Raw genomic sequence first — 22,757 nt, 5'->3', positions numbered from 1 at the left:
TAATTAACGGTTTATTGAAAAAAAGTTCAGTAGCCCGAAGGCTGAAATTATACATTGGACAGGAATGACGACATATTATATACAAACACAAGGGGTGGGTGGGTCGTTTAACAAAAAGTTTTCATTACTAAAAGGAAAAGAAACATGAATTGAACATACAAATAATAGTTTACAGTTGATGGCCTGGGCTGGTCTGTTGCCCTACCGTGTGAAGCCACAGAGGCCTCGTGCAGTAACTGGTCCATAGGTGTTGACATGAAGGACCTCACGTGGTCATGAAGGCACCGGGTGGTGTTCACGTGGTGCAGTAACTCTTCCACAGATATTGATATGACGGACCTCATGTGTGGTGTGGGGCGGTGTCACAGTGCCTACTACCTCACGCTCTGCTAAGTGGTATTGTGTTATCTTATGGTCAGGTGTAAAGCCGACCCACGGTTGTTCCCAGGGTGGACTGATTAACGCCGCCTGGTCAGAAGATGGTGGTCGTTTCCCAGGGGTGCTTATCTCTGGGTGTAGACCTCACTGGTGGGTCGCGGCTCTAGCTGGTACTGTCTAGTACTGAATTCACTGGCTTAAACACTGTTCATCACTATTCAACACTGATCCCACTTCTTTCTGAAATGAAATTGTCACTTTTGGTAGAATTCTGTTGATATCCCGGTGGTGAGGATGGGTCGAGGAGAGGGACTTGGGTAATGGGCTAACATTGGGCGGGACAGCTCCGCAGCAGGAGAGGGCGCCCGATAGGTCATGACTCCGGAGGTCGAGGATGTAGTGTGTGTGTGTGTGTGTGTGTGTGTGTGTGTGTTCAATACGATTTCTATCACCATATATATTTGTACAGGTGACATGTACACTGCCACAGCAAGAGATAGAAAAGAGACAGAGAGGAAACGTTTTAATTAGTTCACCTGTAACAGACCTAAATATATAAAATAGCAAACGTTTACATTAAGTATAGCTGTAACACCGCTAAACATACATGACAACAATCGTTTCATTAAGTTCAGCTGTAATACCCTTCTCCCAGATGCTCAGCAGCGCAGAACTACAGCAAGATGAGGCACATTACAGCAACGTTACAGAGCAATTTCCTGAAGTCTTGCAGACCTCATTACGTAGATAACTATCGTCTGAGAGGTTTAATGGGAGAGAGAGAGAGAGAGAGAGAGAGAGAGAGAGAGAGAGAGAGAGAGAGAGAGAGAGAGAGAATCCTTCCTCTTTCTTATCGCTTTCAGATTATCCTGTCAGTTCCATCCTCCCATCACACTATCACTATAATACCTCATCATCTCTATTATCATATAACCATTACGACTCACATTACCCCATACCCCACTCTGATCCCATTACCCCATCCAAACCCCATCACCCCATCCTACACCCTAATCACCCAATCCCATCCCATCACCCAAACTAACCCCATCACCCCATCTTGCCTGCATTACCCTATCGTACCTCATCACATCCCAGTTACCATCCCCCATCCTCCCCATCACCCCATCAAGCTTGTGAATTATGGGTGAATTTGACGCTCTCGGTGATAAAGTTGCCTGTTACTATTTTTATTCGACTTCAATACCGCCAGGAGCAAGAGTGAGGTTGTCCAATGATGCTGAAAATGACTATGAGAGAGAGAGAGAGAGAGAGAGAGAGAGAGAGAGAGAGAGAGAGAGAGAGAGAGAGAGAGAGCTCATATGCCTTTAATAAGTGTACTAACACAGCACTTAAAGAAGAGTCTCTCATGGTGTGTGTGTGTGTGTGTGTGTGTGTTTGTTGTTATACATCATCCAAACACCAGACATACATCATCCAAACACCAGACATACATCATCCAAACACCAGTAATACATCATCCAAACACCGGAGATACATCATCCAAACACCAGACATACATCATCCAAACACCAGGAATATATCATCCAAACACCAGACGTACATCATCCAAACACCAGTAATACATCATCCAAACACCGGAGATACATCATCCAAACACCAGACATACACCATCCAAACACCAGGAATATATCATCCAAACACCAGACGTACATCATCCAAACACCGGAGATACATCATCCAAACACCAGACATACATCATCCAAGCACCAGGACATACACTAACCAAACACCAAACATACATCATCTAAACACCAGACATACATCATCCAAACACCAGACGTACATCATCCAAACACCGGAGATACATCATCCAAACCCCAGACATACATCATCTAAACACCAGACATACATCATCCAAACACCAGACATAGATCATCCAAACACCAGGAATATATCATCCAAACACCAAACATATATCAACCAAACACCAAACATATATCAACCAAACACCAAACATACATCATGCAAACACCAGTCATACATCATCCAAGCACCAGGACATACATTAACCAAACACCAGACATACATCATCCAAACACCAGACATACATCATCCAAACACCAGACATACATCATCCAAACACCAGACATACATCATCCAAACACCAGACATAGATCATCCAAACACCAGGAATATATCATCCAAACACCAAACATATATCAACCAAACACCAAACATATATCAACCAACCACCAGACGTACATCATCCAAACACCAAACATATATCATTCAAACACCAGACATGCATCACCTAAACACCAGACATACATCATCTAAACACCAGACATACATCATCCAAACACCAAACATACATCATCCAAACACCAAACATACATCACCCAAACACGAAAAATATATCATCCAAACACCAGACATTCATCATCCAAACACCAAACATACATCATGCAAACACCAGACATACATCATCCAAACACCAGACATACATAATCCAAACACCAGACATACATCATCCAAACACCAGACATAGATCATCCAAACACCAGGAATATATCATCCAAACACCAAACATATATCATCCAAACACCAAACATATATCATCCAAACACCAGACATATCTCATCCAAACACCAGACATTCATCATCCAAACACCAAACATACACATGCAAACACAGACATACATCATCCAAACACCAGACATACATAATCCAAAATCAAACATATATCATCCAAACACCAAACATATATCATCCAAACACCAGACATACATCATCCAAACACCAAACATATATCATCCAAACACCAAAAATATATCATCCAAACACCAAACATATCTCATCCAAACACCAAACATATATCATCCAAACACCAGACATTCATCATCCAAACACCAAATATATATCATGCAAACACCAGACATACATCATCCAAACACCAGACATACATCATCCAAACACCAGACATACATCATCCAAACACCAGACATAGATCATCCAAACACCAGGAATTTATCATCCAAACACCAAACATATATCATCCAAACACCAAACATATATCATCCAAACACCAGACAAACATCATCCAAACACCAAACATACATCATCCAAACACCAAAAATATATCATCCAAACACCAAACATACATCATGCAAACACCAGACATACATCATCCAAACACCAAACATACATCATCCAAACACCAAAAATATCTCATCCAAACACCAAACATATATCATCCAAACACCAGACATACATCATCCAAACACCAAACATACATCATCCAAACACCAAAAATATATCATCTAAACACCAAACATATCTCATCCAAACACCAAACATATATCATCCAAACACCAGGACATACATTAACCAAACACCAAACATACATCATCCAAACACCAGGCATAGACATACATAGACAAACACAAACACACACACACACACACACACACACACATACACACACTTGTAGTTAGAAATACAAACATACATAGACACACACACACACACACACACACACAGACGAAGATACACTGTCAGGAAGAAAGAAAAACAAACTCATGAACAATGATTCGTACAACTATTATTACAATTATTATTATTACAATTATTAGTACAATTGGTAGTGTGGTAACGAAAGAAACCCGACAAATAGATAGGGTTTTATTCCTGACGTTTGTGATGAAAAGGTTCAGTAATGAAACGTCAGGAATAAAGCTCCATCTCTCAGTCATGTTTCCTTCACTCCCACACTACCATCTGTCCACTATGAACATTGATCATTGTTACAATTATCAACATTATTTTTATCATAAAAATCATCAATAATAACACAAAAATTAATTCATTTCTATGATGCAAAGCATTAACAGTTTTTCTCTGTATCTTTTAATTATATCACCATTCTTCTCCTCTTTCTCTCTCTCTCTCTTTATCACTACACTCCACCATGCACACAGTTGTTCTCCTTTATTTCTCCTTCTCCCCTTTATTGCCCATAATTAGCGCGCAACAAGTGCAATACCTGGCACTTTTGGGCAGCTGACGGCACTTAAGGCCTGGACAGTGCCAACATACACACACACACACCCTTTTCATAGTCGTTAAGATGTTCGGGAAGGGACAGGTGTGTTGTGTTGGGGTGTGTTGTGTTGGGGTGTGTTGTGTTGGGGTGTGTTGTGTTGGGGTGTGTTGTGTTGGGGTGTGTTGTGTTGGGGTGTGTTGTGTTGTGTGGTGTTGGGGTGTGTGTTGGGGTGTGTTGTGTTGGGGTGTGTTGTGTTGGGGTGTGTTGTGTTAGGGTGTGTTGTGTTGGGGTGTGTTGTGTTGGGTTGTGTTAGGTTGGGTTGTGTTAGGTTGTGTTGCGTTGTGTTGTGTTGTTTGGGTTGTAGTGTGTTGTGTTAGGTTTTGGTGTTGTGTGTTGTGTTGCGTTATGATGTGTTGGGTTGTGTTATGGTGTGGTGTGGAGTGGTGTGGTGGAGTGTGGTGTGGTGTGGTGTGGTGTGTTGTGTTGTTGGGTGTTGTATGGTGGTGGGTTGTGTTGTGTTGTGGTGTGGTGTGATGTGGTGTGGTGTGTTATATTGTGGGGTGTTGTATGGTGTTGGGTTGTGTTGTGGTGTGGTGTACTGTGGTGTGTGTTCTGTTGAGTTGTGTTATGGTGTGTGTGTGGCTGGTATTGGGTTGGCTAGCTGGGTTGGGTTGCTGGGTTGTGGTGTGGTGTGTTCTGTTTTGTGTGTTGTGTGGTGTTGGGGTGTTTTGTGTTGTGGTGTGGTGTGGTGTGGTATGGTGTGGTGTGTGTGTTCTGATGGGTTGTGCTATGGTGTGGTGTGTTGGGTTAGGTTGGGTTGGGTTTGGTTGTGGTATAGTGTGGTGTGGTATGGTGTGGTGTGGTGTAGTGTGGTCTGGTGTGACGTGGTGTGGTGTGATGTGGTGTGGCGCAGTGTGTTGCGGTCTGTTGTTGTGTTGTGTTGTCTTCTGTGGTGTGGTGTTGTGTCGTGTCGTGTCGTGTTCAAACGCGTTATATATATATATATATATATATATATATATATATATATATATATATATATATATATATATATATATATATATATATATATATATATATATATATATATATATATATAGAGAGAGAGAGAGAGAGAGAGAGAGAGAGAGAGAGAGAGAGAGAGAGAGAGAGAGAGAGAGAGAGAGAGAGAGAGAGAGAGAGAGAGAGAGAGAGAGAGAGAGAGAGAGAGAGAGAGGACCCTTCAGTACTCAGTGAGAAATAGAACACACTCACACACACACACAGTCTCTTGCACTGTACAATAAAACCCATGTAGTTAGGACTCAGCAAGTGCATAAATTCCTGGGCAGGAGGTGGCGAGGGTCATACATTTGTTGCTCAGGAGAAATTAAGACAACACCGGTTAAGGACCCCCAAGCTATGTTGTGACTCCTGTAGCGTTACTTGTATCAGCTAAAAGGCTTTATCTTGTGTATAGTTCTACACCTTTAAAGCTTCCCCTAATATCTCTCCACCTACAAAAATCTCCCCCTAATAACTCTACACCTCAAAACCATACTTTAGATATCTCTTTATCCTTAAAATATTACATAAATGTCTCTCTCTTCCTCCAAATAAACGCTCATTATGAATCTCCACCTCCACCTCGAAACCCCGCCCTAACTACCTATCCCCTCCCAAAACTTTCCCTAAAATTTCCTTCCCTTCAAAGAAAAAAAACACATTTTTCTTTTTCCTTTTTAATACAAAGATTGTTTTAAACTCTTGCCCCATTCAAGGTAGTAAAGATGGGTTTCATTAATGAGGTCGTTGATATGGGTGTTGTGAGCGAGGTAAATCCGGTTATTATACTCCATCATACAGCTTACAGTATCCAGACAAGAGGTGGCGTTTTAATGAATGATTTCAAAGTCTTTTCTTATAGTGTGGGATCTCTCATTCCCTCCTTCCTCTCCTTTCTTCCTCCATCCCTTTCCTCTCATTCCACCTTCGTCTTATTTCTTCCCTCTCCTTGTTCTCCCCTTCCTCTTTTTTCGTCCTTTTTCTGCTTCTCCCTCCTCTCCTTCTCTCCCTCTCTCATGTTTTTTACTGTTGTGTAAACGAAGTGTTTGTGTGTTTTTAGTGTGGCTGTTTCTTTATTTTTATGCTTGTTTTTGTTGATTTTATTTTGTCTATCTGTCTGTTTTAAATCTTTTATCTCCCCTTTCTTTCTTTCTTTCTTTCTTTCTTTCCTTCTTTCTTTCTTTCTTTCTTTCTTTCTTTCTTTCTTTCTTTCTTTCTTTCTTTCTGTCTTTCAAACACACACACACACACACTGTCTCTCTCTCTCTCTCTCTAAATTTCCTTCCTATATCTCTATCGTGCTCTTTTTCGCCTTCTCTCCCTCTTCCTCCCGTTTTCTCTCCCTATCCTTCCGAGCGACCTCTCCTTCCCCCTCTTTCTCCCCCCCCTGACTCACTATTTCCCCACCTCCCCACTCTAATCCCACCTTTACACGTACCCTCCTCTCTCTCTCTCTCTCTCTCTCTCTCTCCTTACCACCTAGACACTTGCTAATTAGTTCACGTTTACCTTTAAATTTAAGGGATATCGGTAATATTGTGAAGTGATGGGGCATGTACGGGAGAGACGAGAGATGCGGGGAAGAGGAGGATAATTGGATGGAGGAGGGAAGGAGAGGGGGGGGGAAAGAGGAAGAAAGAAAGGAAAGAGGAGAAGGAAAGGAGAAGATTGGGCGGAAGAAAGGAGGAGAGGAGGGGGAAGAGGAAGATAGAAAGGATAGAGTAGAGAGATGTAGGGGAACAGGAAGATAGAGGGAGGAGAGGGAAGAAGCTGAAGGGGAAGAGGAATAGGGAAAAAGGTGGTATTAAGTTTCCAACTCTCTCCCTTCCTCCTTACCTATTTCCCTCCCTCTTTCCTATTCCATCTTTTCTCGCAATCTCTCTTCCTACCTCCCTCCCTCACCTTCTCTCTCTCTCTATCTGTCTCTTCCTCTTCCTTCTGTCCCCTCCCTCCCTATCACTTCAATCTTTCCGCGCCCCCCCCCCTATTCCGTCCTGTCTTCCTTCCTCTTCCTCTTTCCTCTCTATTCCTCTTCATTTTCCCTCCCTTCCTCCCTCCAGGACACGTCAATAACCCTTCACCAGATATCTGCATCTCCCTCACTTCTCCCATAAGTCAAGAGTTGAAAACTTTCTTAGTCTCCTTCCCCCATCTCTCCCTCCCGCCCCCCTCTTTCCTCAGCCCTCCTTCCCTCCTCTCTCTCCCTCCACACCATCTCTCCCTATGTATATATATATATATATATATATATATATATATATATATATATATATATATATATATATATATATATATATATATATATTGTTAATGAATATGATGTATTTCTTTTTGTGTACGAACTCTCTGTCCTGCGTGGCAGTGAGAAGTGATACCACCCTCAGTGTCAAGACCTGACTTAATTACTCAGAATAGGTGAACTGTACCTGCTTTGTCAATAAATTTGTTAAAACTAAAAAAACCTCCCACCCTCATCCTCCCACCCATCATCCCCCCTCATCATCCTCCCACCCATCATCCCCCTATCCCTCCCACCCATCATCCCTCCCTCTCTCCCTCCCACCCATCATCCCCCTCCCTCCCCACCTCCCTCCTCTCCCTCCCACCCATCATCCCTCCCTCTCTCCCACCCATCATCATCCCCCTCCTCTCCCTCCCACCCATCATCCATCCACCCAGCATCCTCCCTCTCTCCCTCCCACCCATCATCCCCCTCTATCCCTCCCACCCATCATCCCTCCCTCTCTCCCTCCACACCTCCCCCCCTCGCCTCCCTTCCACCCCCTCCCTCCCTTTCATCTCATATTGTAAGTCATTAAACATAATTGTCTCCCCTTAAGTGGTCCCAATTTCTCTCTCCTACACCCTCGATAGAAAAGGATAGGGTTAGAGGGAGGGGGAAGAGAGAGGGGGTAGAGGAAGGGGTAGAGGGAGGGGGAGGGAGGGGGGAGGGGAAGGGGAGGAGGAGGAATAAGTCTTACTTTAGAGTAAATATCTGTCTGTCTGTATGTCTGTCTATCTATCTATCTATGTAGCTATCTATCTATTCTTCCTTCAGTAGGCAAGATGCCATCTCCACCACCGTGACTTTTGACCTGTAGAAGCTTGGTACTCTGTGTGTGTGTGTGTGAGTGTGTGTGTGTGTCACCCCACAACACTTGGCTCGCTCCCCTGGTCGTTACCCGCAGGCCTCACCTACTACTCACTACCTCCTCCTCCTCCTCCTCCTCCTCCTCCTCCTCCTCCTTCTTCTCCTCCTCCTTCTCCTCCTCCTCTAATTCTTTTCCTCCTCCTCCTCCTCCTCCTCTAATTCCTTTTCCTGCAGCTCCTCCTCCTCTTCCTAAGCTTTCTGCCCCATCCCTCCCAACCAAGATAAAGGGAAGAGACGGAAGGAGGATGAGGAGGGGAAAGTAGTGATGGAAAAAGAAATGGAGAATAGAGAGGGGGAATAGGAGAGGGGAAAGGGGAGCTGGAGACTGGGAGACCGGAAAGGAGAAAAAGGAGATGACGAAAGGGAGGAAGAGATTGGGAGATGGTAGACTGGGAAGGGGGAAGTGGAGTGGGGAGGCAAGAAAATGGTGAAGGGAGAATAAAAAGTGGAAAGGGGTCTTAGAGGAAAGGGAGGAGGTGAATGGGGGAGGATTGGGGAAAGGGAAAGAGGTCGTGAGATGGGGAGCGGTGAGAATGGGATAGGTGGGGGTAGATGGGGTGGAGAAGGGAAGTTGTGAAGAAGGAGTAAGAGGAGAGAGGGGAGAGTGGGAGGGGAGGGCTAGATGGGGAGGGGAGAGGAAAGAGGATTAGAGAGGGGGAGGGGGGAGGGGAGACAGGGATCAGAGTGTAGCAGGCAGGATAATGGCAACGATTATAGGTGGTAATGATCACTCGGTCCAGTCCAGTGCACAGTTGTCATGGAAATAAGTAAAATAGGGAAACAGGCAATAATAAGTTAATAGGGAAAATAAATAAAGGCGCAAATAAAAAAATACGCTACAGAGTTGTCAACAGAGAGAGAGAGAGAGAGAGAGAGAGAGAGAGAGAGATTCTCTTGTCTCCTCGTCTTGTTGTCTGTTTCTGTCTTTCTTAATCTTTCTCTTATATTTCTGTTTTATATTCTTCCTCTTTTTATTGTACATTCTCTCTATCACACCTCTCTCTCTCTCTCTTCTGTCTATCTCACCGCATTTCTCTTATAACCCTATATCTCTCCCACCGGTCTTTTGTTCTCTCTCTCTTTCAAATCTCTATTTCTCTTTTTCTCTCACTTTGTATGTCCTTCTCACTATCTCTCCCTCTAGAAACATTCTTTCACAAGCCGACCATTCATACATTGTCTCTTATTCTCATATCTATGTTTCTCATTCTATTTCTCCTTCTTTCTCCCTCTATCTCCTCCTCCTCATACACTCACCAGCCGACCGTATACATAATCCCAGGATCTCTCTCACTCTCATATCTTCACTCCTCCCCCTATCTCTTCATTTCTCTCATATCTTCATTTCTCACTTTCTCAATCTATCTCTCCCCCTCTTTCACTATCTCTCCCTTTGACCTCATTCATTCGCTAGCATTACAAAAAAAGCCTGATTGTATTTAAGATTGTGTAGGGCGTCAACAGTGAGGTGAAGAGATAAAGACCAGCTGAAGGTGTTTATGTGATCAGCTGATGGTGTTTATGTGGTCAGCTTATGGTGTTTATGTGATCAGTTGAAGGTGTTTATGTGATCAGCTGAAGGTGTTTATATGATCAGCTGATGGTGTTTATGTGGTCAGCTGAAGGTGTTTATGTGATCAGCTGATGGTGTTTATGTGGTCAGCTTATGGTGTTTATGTGATCAGTTGAAGGTGTTTATGTGATCAGCTGAAGGTGTTTATGTGGTCAGCTTATGGTGTTTATGTGATCAGTTGAAGGTGTTTATGTGATCAGCTGAAGGTGTTTATATGATCAGCTGATGGTGTTTATGTGGTCAGCTGAAGGTGTTTATGTGATCAGCTGATGGTGTTTATGTGGTCAGCTTATGGTGTTTATGTGATCAGTTGAAGGTGTTTATGTGATCAGCTGAAGGTGTTTATGTGGTCAGCTTATGGTGTTTATGTGATCAGCTGATGGTGTTTATGTGGTCAGCTGGTGTTTATGTGGTCAGCTGAAGGTGTTTATGTGGTCAGCTGATGGTGTTTATGTGGTCAGCTGATGGTGTTTATGTGGTCAGCTGAAGGTGTTTATGTGATCAGCTGATGGTGTTTATGTGGTCAGCTGAAGGTGTTTATGTGATCAGCTGATGGTGTTTATGTGGTCAGCTGAAGGTGTTTATGTGGTCAGCTGATGGTGTTTATGTGGTCAGCTTATGGTGTTTATGTGGTCAGCTGATGGTGTTTATGTGGTCAGCTAATGGCGTTTGTATGGTCAGCTGAAGGTGTTTATGGGGTCAACTAAAGGTGTTTATGTGGTCAACTGATGGCGTTTATATGGTCAGCTTATGGTGTTATGTAGTCAGCTGATGGTTTTTATGTAGTCAGCTGAAGGTGTTTATGTGGTCAGCTGAAGGTGTTCATGTGGTCAGCTGATGGTGTTTACATCCTCCATCTCCTCTTCCATTATATTCTATCTTCTCAGTTCTCCTTTGGTATAGAAAGAAAAGGTGAAAGAAGATTTGAGGTGGAGCGAGGAAGTTATGGTTCGGAAATTGAAGAAAATTAGGAGGTAGAAGGAGGAGGGCTGACAGCCTTTCTATGGGTTAGTTAAGCTATTAGTGTGTTAGGGTTGTGTCCTGGGTTAGTTAATGTCCGTCGGTACAGGCAGTAGACAGCCTACCCTATCCCATATATGTATGTTTTGATGGCCATATTTCATATCCCGCCGACCCTACTGGCGGATGCTGGTCTAGGGAGGTTGTCTATTGTCTGGCCGAATAGATCTGGGGTGATAATGGACCTTTTGAGATTTGGTAACTTTTTGGGAACCATGTACGGTTGTTGTCATTGTCTGGTGGGAGTCTTTGAAGGGGCTCTTGCTCTGATCGTTCGATCTTTTGCCAGACTCTGTTGGCCAGGGTGTGCAGCTGCTGGTTGATGGGTTTTAATCTCTGGTCTCTATGTATCTCGGCTGTGGTTCTGATGAAGGGGTATCTTTCACCTGTGGCGAATCTCAGTGCTTCATTTTGGACCACCTGTAATTTTAATAATTAGGTGGTACTCGTTGTATGAAGAGGTACTGCTGGATAAGTTAATATCTGTATGATAAGTGATGTCACCAAGCGGAATTTTATTTTTTCAGGAAGCGCATTACAGCGGCTAGTTTTTTCAGCTCTCTTTTTGAGTTTTCTTTCCTTGTGTGGACATGATGTCGTGGATATATTCAGGCCCAGAAGGGTGCCTCTGCTTTTGTATTCAATATTGATTACTAATGGATGGGTTTTCCTTCTGCATAAGGTTATCACTGTGAATTTAAGGAGATTGGTTTGGATGTTCCATTTATTGTAGTTACAGTATTTACCCCTTCTATTTCCTGCCTGGTGTTGGCGACATGTAGTGCTCGTGATTTTCCTTTGATGTGTTGTTATTTGAGTAATGTCATCTACATACATAATAATTATCTTCGTTTCCTATTCTAGTAAGAGGCGGGGTGTCATTTGTGAAGATGATATATAGGGTGGGAGAGAGGACGCTGCCCTGAGGGACTCCGCTCATGAGTGGGAAGGTCTCTCCTGTGTTGTCCCACCCGCAATCTGGCATTTATGACGTCAAGAAAATTGCAAAGCAGCTTTTCACTGTTGGCGGGAAGTCCGAGTTGGAAGTTCTTATATTTTAGATCTTCATGCCAGACTTTGCCAAACGCCTTCGCTACGTCCCAGATAGTTAGATTGCACTGGCTACCAATTCACTGCGGCTCTGGCTATTTTCTCATATGCCAGGGCTAACGCTGTTGAGGTGAACTTCCCTTTCTTAAACCCAAATTGTCTGCAGTTGATTCTGTTGGTTGTTTCCAGGTGATTTCTCAGACGGTTATTGATGATTTTTCTAGGATTTTTTCCAGGTACTTCGAGGAGGGAGATCGGTCTATAATTTAGTGGGACGGCGGGGTTCTTTCCTTGTTTTGGTGTTAGGGTAATAACGGCCTCTTTGAACTTATTTGGGAAGTACCCCGAGGCTAGGCAGGCGTTCATTGTGATTCTCAGTCTCTCCATGGCCGGGTTGTTTATGTGGCTGAGGATATCCTTGGTGATTCCCGAGTAGCCAGGGGCTGTATTTTTGGTATTAGAGATGGCTGTATTGAGTTCTTCCTTATGAAGGGGAAGGCTGAGTGCGGTGTGTCTGGCCCAGGAGTTTATCAAGGACGAGCTCCTCGTGGGTACCATCAAATCTCCTGTTCTCTTCATTTGTGATTTGGAAGATGTTCCTCCATATATCCCTAACTATGGGTTCTTTGTCTTGGTCGTCATATATTTTATTGCCTGCGTGGTCAGCTATATATGGTGACTCGTTGCGGCTAGAACCTTTCAGTCTCCTAACTCGGCACCAGAACTCTCCTGGGTCGTTGTATGTTTGTGAGAGTTATGCTACTATTCCGGCCCTTTTGAGGTTTCTTTGTTCCAGAGATTTTGTTTTTATTTCCTCCCGTATTCTTCTGGAGGTATTGTAGCTTACAATGTTCCAACCATGGGTCTCGGCTCTCTGTTGTATAGTCTGCAGGATTGTCATGTCTTTACCCTCGAGTTTGGCTTTAGCTTTTTCGTTGAATAATTCCCAGTTGGTCCGCTTGGCGATCTCCTTGGTGGGGCTGGTATAGTTATTGGTGTTGCGGAGATGGTCATGATTATAGGTAGGTGGCCGCTGGGGGGTTACAGGATCTTGTTCAAAGAGGTAGTTATGGAAACATCTGCCGTTTGTTATTGCTATATCTGGGGTAGTAACCGAGTTCCTGCTGTAGAACGTGAAAAAGTCTGGGCCTATTAGCTGGGCTTTGTTGTCTGTTAAGAGGGCAGCAAGGCCTCTTCCAACATTGTTGGTTGTCCTCTTACCATCTAGTAGAGGATGTCTGGCGTTCATGTCCCTGATAATGGTGGCATGATAGAAGTCTGTAGAAGTTCCCGTTAGGCAGTTAGTCCCGGCGTGGTGGGAGGTAGGTTTTGGTTATTATGATTGGTTTTGTGGTCAGGTTGATTTGAACAGCGAAAGTTTCAGAGAAGTAGTCTATGATTCTGTGGTGGACATCTCTTTTTATGGCGATGTCCACCCCATCATTCGTCTCCTCTGATAGATTGGATTTATTGATCTTGTAACCAAATATTTTCAATTCCTCAGATACCTTTTGGCCGTGTGAGTTTATGAGTATAATATCTGGGTCAACTAGGTTTGGACAAACTGAATTTATTAGTTCTCCAGTGGAGGACGTTATGTTGCATTATTTTCATTGCCTTACGTAGCGTGTTCATTGTTTCTCTGTTCTTGATTTTTTTGATTTCTTCGCTGTGCGTCCATCCTTCATTGTTTTGATTTTCATTATGGTTGTCTTTTTGATGCAGATTGTGAAATCTATCCGTTTTTGTTTAATGACCTCATGTATGTACACCTGGAAGTGGAGTGGTCGTACTTCCATATCATCTTGCCATCAATTACTCCTTTCGCGACTTCATCATGTGTACAGTCCTCATTGAAGTGGTTTGGCATGTAGATGCATAGATTCAGGTCTTTATCTGATAGATCGTTTGGAGTCTGGGAGACAGGTATTGTTTCTGGTGTGGGTACTTGTGTATCCACACTTGAGACTTATGTTGCCTCTTCTAAGATTGTTGGAGTCTGGGAAAAAAGGGTTTTTTCTTGTGTGGGTACTTGTGTATCCACAGCTGAGACTACTGTTTCCTCTGAGATTGTTGGAGTCTGAGAGACAGGTATTGTCTCTGTTGTGGGTACTTGAGTATCCACACTTGAGACTTTTGTTACCTCCTCAGAGATTGTTGAAGTCAGGATTTGTGAGTCTACGTCAGGCAATTCTAGACAGCTCAGTGCAATTGACTGATGCTCCTGACCCTGCTGGGAGACGAGGCTGGTCAGTGTATCTGCCTGATTATCAGGTTCCTGATAGTGGCTCCTGTTAGTAGGTTTTATTCAGTTGTATGAGGATGTTGCCACTCATCAGTCCTCCACCTTCCCACCCCTTACCCTCTCCCCCCCCTTAATTAAAGCCCTGGACCTGGGAGAGAGAGGAGAGGGGAGAAGAAGGAGTGAAGAAGAGGACGGATGGAGTAGAGAGAGAGAGAGAGAGAGAGAGAGAGAGAGAGAGAGAGAGTTAAGTAAATAAAAAATGAAGGAGGAAGGGAGGGAGGGAAGAATGGAGAAAGGAAGACAGGGAGGGAAGGAGGGAGGGAGAGGGGAGACAAGGCGTAAAATAGGTAAAGAGAGAGGAAGGTACAGAGGGAGATGCGGAAGGAGGCGCAGGGTAGGTAAGGGGAGAGAGAAGGAGGGAGGGAGGAGGAGGGAAGAAAAGGAAGGAGGCGTTGTGTAGAGAGAGAGAGAGAGAGAGAGAGAGAGAGAGAGAGAGAGAGAGAGAGAGAGAGAGAGAGAGAGAGAGAGCGAGCACAGTACCAGGAGATATGAGCACAATCCTCCACCCTCCCACTTTACTCCTCAATGAGCAAACTTTTCCACTTTTTAAACCACACCAAAGCCGTACTTACGCCACCGTCCTTACATACACACTTTACAATCCTACTTTCTACAGGTTTATTAAAGTCACTTAACATAGGTCCTTTTTATTGGTTTAGAAATGTAACTTATGATGGTACTTTTTCCTGGTTTAAGAAAGTAGCTCTTCAATGGCACTTTAGGTTGATTGAAAAACAAAAAAATTACTAATGTGTTTCCATAAGTTTGACGCATTTACTATCATTATAACCGTTCGTGAGTGTTTTTAATTTACAATGGTAGTCTGTTGATTTAGAGAAGAGAGAGAGAGAGAGAGACAGAGAGAGAGAGAGAGAGAGAGAGAGAGAGAGAGAGAGTAAAGCAATTAGCAAGAACCTTCGTGATAAAAATCAGAATCGCAGACATGAATTAAGGAGAAAATTGAATCTGGCCACCACTATGTAATTTCACTAATTACTGTAATTATCTCCATGACATGACCGCATACAGCAGACGTAATGTAATGCCTGGAAGCTCTTAGATCACAGAGTGGAGGCAAGAGGAAGGTGATGGTTAAGACAGCCGAATTAAAGAGTATTTTTGATGGTACGACTAAAACAATAGGACCATCGTACCTCTGGCAGAGATACCAAACAGATGATTTCGTTTTGTTTACATTTTATGTGCGTAAATTTGTGAGTATTTTTATTCATGTCTGTTTTGTGTGTGTATTTTATATGTGTGCGTGTGTGTGTGTGTGTTTGTGTGTATTTTTATAAGTTTGCTATTTTTGTATGTGTGTATTTCAATTAGATTCCGTGTACGTCTTTTGACTCCTGGATGAACCTATATGTCCCCTGGAGGAACCTGTATGACTCCTGGAGGCTGGACATAACCTGTAGTACAGTTAGGCTTATCTATATATTAGACATATGATGTTGACTGCCCTCCAAGCTAGATAGAGGGTGTTGATAACTGTTTCGATTCTGTCCCAAACTCTTTATTTTTTTTTTTATTGGGCACCCCCCTACAACTTGTGTAAGGTGAAGCGCAGAAGCGTTTACAGCGCCCAACAGGGAAGCATGCTAAGTTCATGCTTGCCTTAATGTCTCATGAGTTAGGGCGTAGAAGCCTGAAGGGTCAAGGGCGTAGAAGTCTGAAGGGAAGAAAGAAGGAGAGAGAGGAAGGAGGAAGATAAGGGGGGAAAGAGGGAGAATGAGGAGGTAGGGAGGAGGGAAGCAACGATGGACATAAGGAAGAAGGGAGAGATAAGGAGGGAAAATTATAGGAAGAAAAGGGGAGGGAGGGAGATAATGAGGGAGAGAGTGAAAGGAAAGAGGGAAAGAAGGAAAGAGACAGAAGAGGAGGGAAGGAGAGAGGAAGGGATATAAGGAGAGAGAGAGATAAGGAGGGATAGAGGAAAGAAGGAATAGGTAAGGGGGAAATAAGAGGAAGAAAGGGGGAAAGGGAAGGAGATAAGAAGGGAGGAAGAAAGGGAAGAGAAAAAGAAGGAGAGAGAGGATACGGAAGGAGGGAAAGAAGGAGAGAGGGAGGGTGGAAGGAAGGAGGGAGAGAGAGAGTGAAGAATAAAGGAAAGAGAGAGAGAGAGAGAGAGGGAGAGAGAGGAAGAAGAGATACGAAGGGAGAGTTAAAGCATTAAATCTCCCTTAACACAATGACCCGCCACAGTGTTGGGAGATAGTCAGGAAATTATTGGAAGAGCCACCAACGCTTCAACCTCTTAGTATTAAAGAAAAAAACTATCATCTACGTTTCTTCGCCATAATCTCAGATGATCTACACATTCTAGTTATTTCTACAGGTGGTATTATTACTGGGATTATTTTTACAGGTGTACTGTAGGTACTTACTCTAATTATTTCTGAACACATTATTTTTGTTTATGCTTGGAATTGTAAAGGAAGAAAAGGAAGTTTTTATATTAGTTACTTAATAATTCTAAAACACCATTGATATATTGTTGAGTTGTAATGTTTGTATGTTTTATGGTGTTTGTGTGTGTAATAATAATAATAATAATAACAATAATAACAATAATAAATAATAATGATAATAATAATAATAATAATAATAATTAACGGTTTATTGAAAGAGCATGGCAACCGGAAGGCTGAAAATATACAGTTCCATAATTGGGGAATGGGTCAGTTGGGTCACTTAATTGACTAATAATATAAAAGTAACATAAGTGATACAAATATGATATGTAATAACTAGGTGAGGAAAAGGATTTACTACAGGGCATTTCAACATAGTGACAGTGCAAAAGGTAAGATTGAGATTGACTGGGAGTGAATACAATGGTTGATTACGAGCTGTTGATAATATTTACAATGGTTGGGACTGGGCTGTTCTTGTAGCGATCAATACGTGCTCGTATGGGCTGAACGTGGTTGAGGTGTCGAACAGCAAGACGCAGAGATAGATCTCGGGTGGAAATAAGAGCCGGTGTCGAGGATGGTGCAGAAGCTTCTCACCTAATTTGCAGATGAGGTCGTGGTGATGGTCAGAGAGAGCCGAGAGGGTCAGTGTGTTGAGCGCTTCTTGATATATGTGTGTGTGTGTGTGTGTGTGTCTTTGTGTATGTATGTGTGTCCACACGGGGGTAAAACAAGAGTATGTACTATCGTCCACAAAAGTCGTGTCCACTACCCAGCCACAGTGAGGTTTCGAATAGCCTTGAGTCTAAAGTTTCGAAACAACTAGGGGAAATGTGTGGGAGGGGGGGGGGATAGAGGAGGTGGGGGTTAGTGTAGTAACAGGCTGTGTGTAGGTGGAGCATAACATCGTGAATTCCGCAATTACTGATAACAATAAGAATGTCATGAAGATAGTTAATATTATTAAGCATGGTGAGAGATGTGTAACGGGTAAATAAAAGCACAACAACGACCATATCTCTGCCGTTCATGGCTACGACGGTGGGAATGATGGGCACACCAGTAATTAATTCTCCGTGACTACCAGTAATGGTTGTCACGGAGAATACACAAGTTGTTGCCAAGGTTGGCGCCACCCACACCAGGGGAAGGAGGTGATATCGAACACTGAAACATGCCGAGGTCTCATTCCAACCATCGTCGTCACCAACAAGTAAGTCACATTAATTTGCCAGCATAGCCCATGTCGTCCTTATACTATTGCAGGGTGTCCCATGAGTGACAGCAGATATTTGTAGAGGTGAAAGAATATGTGATACTGAGTTGAAAATCTTCTATACACATAAGCATTTTTCGGTTGGCAAAAGTCCTGGGAAAATGAACCAACAAGTCAGAAACTAAAAATGATCAAATCATCAGTTTATCCTTTGTCACCATCAAAACAATCCTCTCGACATCACGAAATAATTCTGAATCGTCTAAGAATTGGGCATACGCGATTGACCCATGGCCAACTCATGTCTTCCCTTATGGAGCCCCACCGATATGCTCCAACTGCCGAACACAAATAACAATCCAACATATTCTCATTGTATACCCTATTTATAATCGGTATCGAACATTGTGCTTCACTAACCCTACAATGTAAGATATTTTAGCAGAGACCCCAAAATTTTCCCAAAGTTCAGTTTTGACCTTTTTGAATATAACACTAAATTATAGAAACACAAATATATGTTAACTAATCCCTCTGGCTAGCCCTAGGAGAGACTCAAATGGGTGTCAGTGGTCTGGTTAAACTAAATCTTGATGATGATGATGATTATCGGCGAATGTTCACTCAACAGTCGCGAATGTTCACTCAACAGTCGCAAGGGTGGTGGTGGAGGTTTGGAGGATCTACTTGCAGTTCACTATGAATACATGAAATAGGAAGGGTTTCTTAGGCAGTTGATCCTAAAAGATTTACCAAAACGTTATGTCAGAGTAATAATACTTAACCTAGGTGTTACTAATACCATTAATTTACTCTAGTATGTAAAAGCCTGCATCAGTTACCACAACATAATATTACTCTGCCATTTCAGATATGCCTGCAGGACGAGCAAATTCGTCTGCAGTGATTGTTGAACGAGGCCAAATCATTGGGATGTGGAGAGCCGGGGCAACTGTGCCGAACATTGCTCTCGAAGTGGGGGGGGGGACCAAGACGATTAGGAGGTGGATCCGCCGGTGGGAGGAAGATGACTTAGTGGAGACGAAACCTCGAAGCGGGAGGCCACGAGTAACGTCAGCAAGGATGGACGCCATGATCGTGGCAGCTGCAACGGCATATCCAATGCGAATATCAGTGGAGCATACAAGAAATCTGGGCCTCAACTGCCATCACATGACGACGAGACGCCGACTTCCTGAAGCCGGGATCGACTGTCATATTCCAGCTCACAAAGGGTGGCTAACACCTTCTCACAAGGAGTATACACTCGGCTTTGCATTGGAACACCTTCCACATAGAGAAGAATACTGGAGAACCATTATATTTACTGCTGAAACGGTGTTCAGGTCAGTGGGAGCCGAAGCAAGGCAGTGCTGGCGGCCCCCCAACACACGCTACTATGATAAACACATTCAACATCGCGCAGTGAGTGGTAGGGTGTCAGTGTCATTCTGGGGGTGGATGTGGGCACATGGGCCAGGTGAACTGGTCAAGATCAATGGCCGTTTCACTGGTGAGCAGTATGTAGACATCCTGGAGCAAGTGCTAATTCCTGCAGTTTGTTCTATGGCAGTTCCAGTCCCCCACACTATCAGGCTGGTTCATGACAACAGTCCCATTCATACCAGCAACATAGTGAAGGACTACCTCCAGGATCACCCTTAAATTAAGGTCATCGACTGGCCAACACTAGGATGCGATATTAATCCGATTGAACATATTTGGGCCATGATGAAAGGTGATTGGGATATTGGGGAGCAGCGAACCTGTGCAGCAATAGAGGCCAAAGCTTATGTCGTGTGGGAGAGTGTACGTCGACGACCAGGGGTGTGCCTGAAGCTGGTCAACTCCATCCCTAATCGCCTTGATGAAGTCCTGAATGCAATGGTTGGCTGGACCAAATACTAAGATGTGTGTATTGGTGTACTGTTTGGATTTTAGTATTGTTTGTAAATACAATTAATATATATTAACTCACCTACAGTGTTATCTTAAATCCATGTCCTTAATGATGTCTTAAACTATCTCGCGTGAAAATTCATAGGAAAGTAACTTAGCAGCCACAAATTATGTATTGTGTGGTATACAATGATCTGTATGACACGTCGTGGAATGTGTCGTCCTAAAACATAATATAATCATATAGTTACAATTGCTACCATCATTGAAATGCTCATGATGTTCAGCACACAATATTAACGGTAACTGAGCACACTCCAAAATATATGAAGCTTGCATATTGTGGTGGGGTGTTTAAACACTGGAGACCTAGTGCCGAGTTGTCTAACTCCTGGGTCTTCACTGTGGGTGTTCCAGTTATGGATTGAGGACAACCCATGCAAGACCATCAATAATGCTGCCACGGCCACCTCACGTTCCCTTACGAGAGGAGAGGTTGGTCAAAGCCTTCTTCTTCTCAATCAGCAAGAGCTGAGAATGGGATGCATAGAATACGTCGAGGTGACGGTAACTCGAAACAAAGTGCACATGGATTCGATGTGGGTCACTCAGCGTTGCTGTAGTGGTGGTAGTGTACTTGGGTGTGTGTTGTGACGGGCGGCCAGTCCCCGCACCTGCCCCCCCCACCACCTCCCACAGACAGACTCACACGGGCTTTCAAGGTCATGAGGGGCAGTGGTTGGAACTTGGAAGAATTGGAACGGTCATCTAGATTAAGTCTGAATACTATTTTACAATACTGATAACTTTTTAACTCCACTCTTTTTAACATAAGTATATAATTATATAATATTGCACATTATCACAAATATTTTTTAAGCAAAGGATGAGTGGAATATAAATAAATATTACCATAATCTCTTTGTCGGAATAACAACAAAATTGTGACGTGGTCGCTGAGTAAAACTAGCTGACCAAGGCCCTTCACCCTGATCCTTGCATATTTCACTTTTATCCTTAATATATTTCATTCTTTAAAGTATCATTGTGACCTGAGCGGCAATAAGCACCCAGGGCACTGCACCTGTTCCATGAATTCCTAACCATAAACAAACAACTGTAAGACAAAACTTAGTTAAAAAGGCAGCTTGAAATTATGGTGGTATCAATAATAAATAAACCTGCCTCTCATCCAGCCCCCATCTCCTCTATTCCCCCCTCCCCACACACACACTACAGTGGGCGACATCTGTTGGCCGACCATAGCATTTCCCCCAGTTGTTTTGAAAATTCAGATTCTAGGCTATTCAAAACCTCACTGTGGCTGGGTAGTGGACACGACTTTTGTTCCATTTTCTTGGCTACCTTCCTTATCTGTGCCAGTGCCAATTTTGCTGGCCGGGTTGACATCCAGTATTGGATGAAGGGAATTTTCAACACAAGACAAATCCGTTACTGAACTTCAGTATACAGATGACCTCACCCTCGTCGATCACATTAAATGCGACCTAAAGGAGATCCCGAACACCTATGCAGATGCGCATGCATAATTCGGCCTTGAGGTGAATGCACGTAATACGCAGATTCTATTTCAGCCTGCCCCCGGTTCAGACACACCTCCACCATTCATGCAGCTTAATGGTTACCCACTCCCTGTACCTTGCCTCCCACCTGTCCACCACCGGATTAGATGTGCATCTCAAGCCTTTGGCAGACTCGGTACCCATGTCTTCAGCTGTAGGGAGCTGAAATTATCTTCAAAGTTGCACGTGTATCGACCAGTGGTCCTCCCCACCCCGCTATATGTGTTCGTTGGGAACACAAGGGACCAAATGCCAGTATTCTCACTGACTCCAGCTGTAGGAGCACCGAGACTACCATAATCCATGAATAACTATGATGGATTGGCCATGTTACCCGCATGGACGACAGGAGACTGCCCAAACAATTACTTTACAGTCACCTAACGCATGGCAAATGTGACGCTGGCGGACAACGGAAAAGGTATAAGGATAGTCTTAAGACAAATCTGAAAAAGTGCCAAATAGACCCCCTCACCTGGGAGACGATCACTCCACTCTGTAACACTTGGAGGAACACCACACGAGAAGGGGACAATACTTTCGTGTTAGCCTAACTGCATCCTAAGGCAGACTAGCGCCAGCGCCGGGAAGACAGTGCCGCCTCCCCTCCCGCATTAGATGTAGCCCTCCACACGTACAGCATCTGTGAACCCTGCCGATCCCGTATCGGCCTTTCGTATCACCTCAGAGCTCACCAACGAAGGTGACATCCTTAATAACTCATATCAATCAGTGCATCATAGCTGGATGATCGTTTTACTCGATTCCGAGTGACAGCAAGTAGTGGTTATAGTAGTAGTAGTAGGCTACAGTCACGGAATGCCGCATCGATCTGCGGCTCAACTAATTTAACACAGATAGGATAGTTGCTTATGTATTAGGATATTTAATATTAAGGTAAATAAATGGTGGCGAAGGTGTGGCTATTGGGGGAGGCTGGAGGCCACGTTAAAAAAAAAAGTAGTAATAGTAGTAGTAGTAGTAGTAGTAGTAGTGTGTGTGTGTGTGTGTGTGTGTGTGTGTGTGTGTCGCCAAACATTTCCCATCATCAAAACGACAACCAATACCAAGCATTCACTGAACACAATGTAAAGTAATCAGTAACGAGGTTT

This window comes from Homarus americanus, unplaced genomic scaffold, assembly GCF_018991925.1.
Source record: "Homarus americanus isolate GMGI-L3 unplaced genomic scaffold, GMGI_Hamer_2.0 scaffold32583, whole genome shotgun sequence".
Taxonomy (NCBI): Eukaryota; Metazoa; Arthropoda; class Malacostraca; order Decapoda; family Nephropidae; genus Homarus; species Homarus americanus.
Note: the sequence above shows the minus strand (reverse complement) of the source record.